We start from the raw sequence: 8,345 nt of genomic DNA, 5'->3' as shown, positions 1-8,345 counted from the left end.
ATGACTTTGAGCGAATCATTCCAAGTGGCTGCTATTGTTGAGAAGCTACCACCAGCTTGGAAGGATTTCAAAAACTACTTGAAGCACAAGCGAAAGGAGATGAATGTTGAAGAGCTCATTGTTCGACTTCGCATCGAGGAAGACAACAAGAGTTCGGAAAGACGATTATTTTCTCCTGTTGCCGCTAAGGCAAATGTTGTCGAGCATGGCCAAAGCTCGAAAAAGAGAACATTTTCCTCCTCCAGCAAAAGGTTGAACATGGGACCCAAAGGAGGCGTGTCAAAGAAGAAGTTCTTGGGAAAATGCTATAATTGTGATGGCATGGGTCACAAGGCATCTGATTGTAAGAAGCCGAAGAGAAACCGAGAGGCGAATGTGGTGGAGAACATATCTCAAGAGGTTTCGAATATGAATCTATGTGCTGTAATATCAGAAGTTAATCTGGTGGGTTCTAACCCAAGTGAGTGGTGGATCGACACTGGTGCCACTCGCCATGTTTGCTCGGACAAGGAGATGTTTGCTACTCTTGAGGAATCTGAGAATGGTGAAAAACTATTCATGGGAAATTTCGCTACCTCTGAAATCAAGGGTCAAGGGAAAGTTGTTCTAAAGATGACATCTGGGAAAGAACTGACGTTGAACAATGTGTTGTATGTACCTGACATCCGCAAGAACTTGGTGTCCGGGTCGCTTCTTAACAAGCATGGTTTCCGCATTGTATTCGAGTCAGATAAAGTGGTTTTGTCTAAGAGTGGAATGTTTGTTGGCAAATGTTATGTTTGTAATGGTTTGTTCAAACTAAATGTAATGGCTATTAAGCCCATGATGAATAAAGTTAATACTTTTGCTTACTTGCTTGAGTCTTCTTGTTTATGGCATGGTAGACTTGGACACGTTAATTACGATACAATTCGTAGATTAATAAACATGAAAAGCATTCCTGCATTCCAAATTGATAAACAACACAAATGTGAAACTTGTGTTGAGGCAAAACTAACGAGATCATCTTTTCGTACTATTGAAAGAAATAGTGAACCACTTGATATAATTCACAGTGATGTATGTGATTTAAAAGGTGTACAAACTCGCGGTGGAAATAAATACTTCATTACTTTTGTTGACGATATCACAAAATTTTGTTATGTGTATCTCCTTAAAAGTAAGGATGAAGCGATTGACAAATTTGTCCAATACAAGAGTGAAGTTGAAAATCAACTTAGCAAGAAAATTAAGGTGTTAAGAAGTGATCGTGGAGGTGAATATGAATCACCATTTGCTGAGTTTTGTGCTCAACACGGTATCAAACACGAAAGAACTGCACCTTATTCTCCACAGCAAAATGGCATTGCAGAGAGAAAGAATCGCACATTGAAAGAAATGATGAATGCGTTGTTATTAAGTTCTGGTTTACCACAGAACATGTGGGGGGAAGCTATTCTAACAGCAAATTACCTTTTAAATAAGGTTCCCCGAAAGAAGCAAGATAAAAGTCCATATGAGTTATGGAAAGGTAGAAGTCCTTCCTACCAATATCTGCGAGTGTGGGGGTGTCTTGCCAAAGTAGCAGTACCCACTCCAAAGAAAGTAAAAATAGGACTAAAAACTGTTGATTGCATTTTCATTGGATATGCTCAAAACAGTAGCGCTTATCGTTTTCTTGTACACGAATCTCAAATTCCTGATATTCCCAAGAATACGGTAATGGAATCAAGAAATGCTTCGTTCTTTGAACACATGTTTCCATGCAAATCTAAGGAAGAACCAAGTTCATCCAAAAGATTATATGAAACAATGGATGAAGAACAAGAGCTTGATCAAGACATTGAACCTAGACGTAGCAAGAGAGCTAGGTTTGCTTTATTTTATGCATTGTGCTACTGTTTAGTTCGCTATACTAGCTCGCTGGTTTTGTACACCTTTCTGTTTCAGCATACATTTTGTATAACAATGGATAATTTTTCAAGCCCACAAATGGAAGGAGATGATCAATATTAATCGTAAATAAAAAGGTAAATTAGAAAGAAAAGTTGGTATCCTCGTCAAAACATTGAACTCTTATAAAATAGTATAAAAGTATAGATAGTAAATATATATATAAATATATATGTGTATACACATAGGTGTATATCTTAAGTTCATTTAATTTGATGAAGTTTTTATTCAAATTACAATTTTTACATTTAATTCTTCCTCTTTTTAATCAAAAATATTTTATTACTAATAATTAATTTCACCTTCATAATAATTAGATTTACATTTTGATTTGCTATTTGACTCCATTTTGCGCTGTCGCTTCCCACATGGCCACGTTTCTTCTTCTTAACCTCCACAGTGTGACCATTTCCTATAACACAGAGATTGCTGATTTGAGGTATTTGACTTACTATTCTTTCCTGTTTTTCATATGTTCATCAAGAGAATTTGTACGACCACAATCTCTTGGAAGCTCCAAATCGAGGTTAGGTTCATATTAGAATCGAAGATAACAGTTTAAAGAGATGGTGAATGAACTGTTATGCTGTAACTACGTTAAATAATGTTAAGCTTAAGATTACTTGACGAAATACTGATTGTAATTTTCAAATTTTTTATGGATAATGTTTGGAAGTTATTATTGGTGCGGCATCGACACCATTAAAATTCTAAAACATAATGTAAAGTCTGTGTATCTCGCATGAGATTGCTTTGCATGAGATTGCTTGCATGAGATTGCTTGATGATATTATACCTCATTTGGAATTAGGTTCATCTACTGAATCTTATAAATATGCACTTTTTTAAGAGCAAAATTGCATGATGATTATTCATTTGTTTTTGTTTGTGTAGATGTAGATATTTAATTAATTTATTTTTTTGCAAATTTAATTCATATTCAACTAGGACACTGATATTTAATTTTATTTCAGACGATATCTTTTAATAATCAATATCTATAGTTTATAATACATGTTTATGTGCTTAAAAGATTGAAGAAATAGATTTCATGCATTGAATTCGTATATGATAATAAAATGGTATTAAATTTAGTCTAAGATAATTTGTTAAATCTATGTCTTATTGATTTTGTAGAATGCAATAATATCACACACTTTGAAAATAAAAAATATATTATGAACATACAATAAAAAATATTTATTTTTCAAATGACACAAGAGTGCAAATGTTGCAAGTGTAGATTAAACCTGTTTCAACTAAAATATATTTTGGACAGTTGTCTTCGATCCTAACATGATGTGCAATGTACGAGTTCAAGATTCATGCTTCTCTAAAAATTTCTAGGGAGATGTTCATTTAAATTTGGACAGTTTAAATGACAGTGTTATTAAATTGGCAAGCAAAATTCTAGAACAAGTTCAATATGAACTTGTAATTCTGCAAGACAAAGATGAATTAGCGCGAAGAGAGCAAGCTTATGTCAATCCGCTTCCGTTCTCAACTGATAAATTTTCAAAAATTCAAGCTGGCCCCTCTTCTGCTCCTCAGCTAAATTTCTTGGAAGAAAATCAGACTCCTCTACAAGGTCGTCATTTGATCACTTGATGTCTCGGTTGGTCATCGTTTCACAATCTGTCAATGATATTGAGATCAAGAATTTTTCCCAAAAAATTATGTTTGATGGCTTCAAGAGCCAAATTATGAAGAGTATTAGTGCTATTGAGTCTCAAGTTCAAATTGATGTTACTGTTAGAGATTTTTCTCAAAATCATGTTTTCACGTATATATAAATATGATAAACAATATGCGGAAAGCGGATCGAGAATTACCTCCGACCATTGAAAATTTTTGATTTCTTTGCTTTTCATTCGATTGATGCCTTCTAAGCATTCCACCCTCTCGATAGATGGTGTATTTTTGTTTTCTGAGGTGTGCTTAGGGACCTCAATCGCTGTTATTTATAGGCATCTCATATCATCAACGAGTTTATTGTCGGAGCTTGATTGTCAAAGAAGAGGTGCGTGACGTCTTAATTTTTCAAAATTTGAGGCTGCATGTGTTGTTCGTAAAAAATGGTAGGCTTCTTGGCCGTCGCCAATTCCTACACGCCACGCCTCTTTTAATGTGTGTCATATTTCTTACATTCTCCCACTTGACACATATATCTCATTTACCATAGGAGAAAATAAAATACATGAATCATGACGATAGGTCATCTAAAAACGATTATTATCTTCCATGTATTACAATGTATTATATCTCTCAAATAACTTAATGAATAAACCCTATGTTTATTCGAGGTCCAATTTTATTGATATATCTCAAATCAATGAATGTGTACACAACAAATATGAGAAAATATCACATCATAGTTTCATTAACTTTGTTCTTACAACAAAATTACATAAAGGAACCAAGTCTCATTCTTTCTGTATGATCCTTAAATTTCAATGGTGGCATGCCCTTAGCCAAAGGATCCGCAATCATCAATTCAGTGCTAATGTGCTCGATAAGTAACTTCTTATCTTTAACACGTTCTCATATGGCTAAATACTTAATGTCGATGTGCTTGCTTCGACTACCACTTTTGTTATTTTTAGCCATAAAAACAGCAGCTGAATTGTCACAATATATTCTTAATGGCCTAGATATAGAATCCATGATTCTAAGCCTTGAAATAAAACTCTTCGACCTTACACCATGTGAGGTTGCCTCAAAACAAGCTACGAACTCAGCTTCCATAGTGGAAGTAGCAGTCAATGTCTGCTTTGCACTTCTCCAAGATACAGCTCCATCAGCTAGCATGAAAATATATCCTGAAGTGGATTTTCTTGAATCAATGCAGACAGCGTAGTCTGAATCAGAGTATCCAATTACTTCCAAATTTTCAGTTCGTCTGAAAATAAGCATATAATCTTTGGTCCCTTGAAGGTACCTTATTACTTTCTTTGCAGCTTTCCAATGGTCTAAACCTGGATTACTCTCATATCTTCCCAACATCCCAACAACAAATGCAATGTCAGGTATAGTGCAAACCTGAGCATACATCAAGCTTCCGACAGCAGAAGCATAAGGAATGTTTTTCATTTGTTCCCGCTCTAGATCATTCTTTGGTCATTGGCTCAAATTGAATTTATCGCCTTTCACAACAGGAGCTATACTTGGTGAACAATCTTTCATCCGATATCTCTCTAAAACTTTGTTGATTTAGGTTTCTTGAGACAGACCTAGAATACCTCTAATTCGGTCTCTATGTATCTTAATGTCAATGACATAAGATGCATCGCCCATATCCTTCATATCAAAGTTTTTAGAGATGAATTGTTTCACATCATATAGCAGACCCTTATCATTGGTTGCAAGTAATATATCATCCACATATAGAATAAGGAAACAAATCTTACTCCCACTGACCTTCTGGTATATACATTGATCCATGGGTTCTCAACGAATCCGAATGAAGAGATAACATCATGAAATTTCAAATACCATTGACGGGAAGCTTGTTTCAATCCGTATATAGATTTTTTAAGCTTACAAACCAATTGCTCACCATTACCAGAGAAGAATCCTTCAGGTTGTTTCATTTAAACCTCTTCATATAGTTCTCCATTGAGAAAAGCTGTTTTCACATTCATTTGTTGCATAACTGCACAAAATATCATATGCTTAAAATTTTGACACAATATCATGTTTTACCAATGTCATTTATGTTTTAAAAAAATCTAGTGACACAAAATTTGCCTGTGGGCTAAAATTTTAATTCAATAAGATTTTTCTGTATTTTTATGATAAAAATATCAAAATGTATTTTCCTTAACTCCTGTGGGTAAATTAAGAAAAATATAATTTGATATTTTAACCTAATTAGTTATATAAATATAATAAAAATCCATGTGGGGTAAAATTTATTATATTTATATAATTAATTACAATTGATGTCCATTATGTGATCCAAATCCACTTAATGCATAATTTTCCATAATTAAGGATGATGTGACTATTCCTCAATTATTTAAAATTATATGGTTCACCGGACAAAATTTTGGCTTTACTTTAATACTTCATATAATAATTATTTAGTAACATAATCAACATTTTTCAAGAGTGCTCCCAGGAAAAATAGGTAGTGCTAAGGCCCTTTAAATACCTAACTCCTAGTCAGAGCAACATTCCTCAGGGAGACCAGTGACAATTCTAGGCAGTTTAAACCGATCTATGAAGAACTCCCTCAGATCATGTTTTCTTACATCACCTTATAATTATTATTCAACTTAATTATCCACATTTATGTGAATCTTTATAAGACAAAATTTTTCATTAAATAACTTTATATTCACATTTTTACTTAATATGAACAAATACGTTCCCCATCAGTTTTTCTCTTCAATCAGAGTAGTGATAAAGTGAGGATTATTTGTTCATTTGTGAACATCTGAAATATTTTATTTTATAATATTATATTCACATCTTACTTAATATGTTCATTTCAAATTATAAACAACTTAATATAATTTAATATGAACATAATGTGAATATTTATGTACCAATTATTTTTAAATATTATTTGCATTTTAAATTTCAAGAATAAATGTAAACATAATATTAAATTTGCATATACACATCAAACACCTATCCATAATATTTGACATTATATCTAACATGCAAAAATAATTTCTAAACATGTATTAGAAATTACGTCGAACTTGAAATTATTTTAATGTGTACAAATTATTTGACTAAATGCTATATATATAACGAATTATACATATAACTTAATAACACATTAATTATTTTTTATTTATTATTATTTTTATTTTAAAAATATAATAAAATCCGACACTTCATTCAATTATTAAATAATGTGTGGGTCCCACATTATTTAATTATTTTTTTAAAAAATAAAAAATTACTTGAATAATCAAATGATTGAAGACAAAGTCTTCAACGTAGGTCTATAACAATATTAATACATCAACCTTATTTAATGTTCACGTGAATCCTTTAATATATTGGAATCAAATTGAATGCCTCAAATACGAAGGCATCTGCATCGTCTTCTTCCTCTCAGAAATAAAATTTTCAGAAACCTTCTTTGAAAATTTCTTTTCTCAAAATTTTTAAAAATAAAGAAAACTGTATATTTTTATCTTCAAGGGTTCAAGATGCATCCGAGAACAAATTCTCAGGTATGTTCCTTAATATTGTACGTCCGTCCTATAAATTTCAAGTTTCTCACGTAAAACTTAAAATTCTTTTCCCAAAATTTCATGATATGAAAACAAATATTTTCAAGGCAGAGGTATCACGGCTCTGATACCAATTTTTAGAGATTTTTCTCAAAATCATATTTTCACGTATATATAAATATGATAAACAATATGCGGAAGCGGATCGAGAATTACCTCCGGCAATTGAAAATTTTTTATTTCTTTGCTTTTCCTTCGATTGATGCCTTCTAAGCACTCCGCCCTCTCGATAGATGGTGTATTTTTGTTTTCTGAAGTGTGTGCTTAGGGACCTCAATCGCTGCTATTTATAGGTATCTCATACCATCAACGAGTTTATTGTGGGAGCTTGATTGTCAAAGAAGAGGTGCGTGCACGTCTCAATTTTTCAAAAATTTGAGGCTACATGTGCTGTTCGTAAAAAATGGTAGGCTTCTTGGCCGTCGCCAATTCCTACACGCCACGCCTTTTTTTAATATGTGTCATATTTCTTACAGTTACTACTCAAAATACCATCAAGGATCAAGCTGTCAACATGAACACTAAACTAGTTGCTCAAATTTCTCGTGTTCAGAACAATATGGAGGTCGAGCTGCAATCCCAAGTAGCTAAAATTCATCAGCATATGGATGAACGGTTAGACTCCATGGGTAGCCAACTACATGAAATCTTAGAATATATGTAGCATGGTAATGAAAAAAGGAGAAAGTAGATTATAAGAAGATGCAATAGCAAAAACGGCAAGCTGAGAAGGCCAAATATGAAGAAAGAAAAATAATGGAAGAAGAAGACAAAAAGAGGAGGTGGAAGTAGCCGTTCTGGCTATATGAGATATGATCTTACCATCGATGTATTTATTTTATTTTTTAATTGTAAAACTAAAATTTCGTTTATTTAATGAAATACACTCTTTCAATTCTATCTCATTTTAATCGCATTCATGTAATATCTTGTATAGATTTGTAGCTTGGATTTGTAAAACCGAAGTGAGAAATTGTTAGAATATTTCTTTAACCCTAAATTTTGGTGATTGACAAAATACAAGCATCGAGCTGTTATAGGAAAACATCCACTACATTATTTTGTAATTTCAGGTTTTTAACCGCTAATAAAGAAGTCAGACCGCTCAAATTATTTAATATTTTCAAGTTGTAGATCACTCAAAGTTCTGACCAGAATAAG

This window comes from Primulina tabacum, chromosome 15 (genome assembly GCF_025594145.1).
Source record: "Primulina tabacum isolate GXHZ01 chromosome 15, ASM2559414v2, whole genome shotgun sequence".
Taxonomy (NCBI): Eukaryota; Viridiplantae; Streptophyta; class Magnoliopsida; order Lamiales; family Gesneriaceae; genus Primulina; species Primulina tabacum.
The sequence above is the reverse complement of the archived record's forward strand: the minus strand, read 5'-3'. Positions refer to the sequence as shown.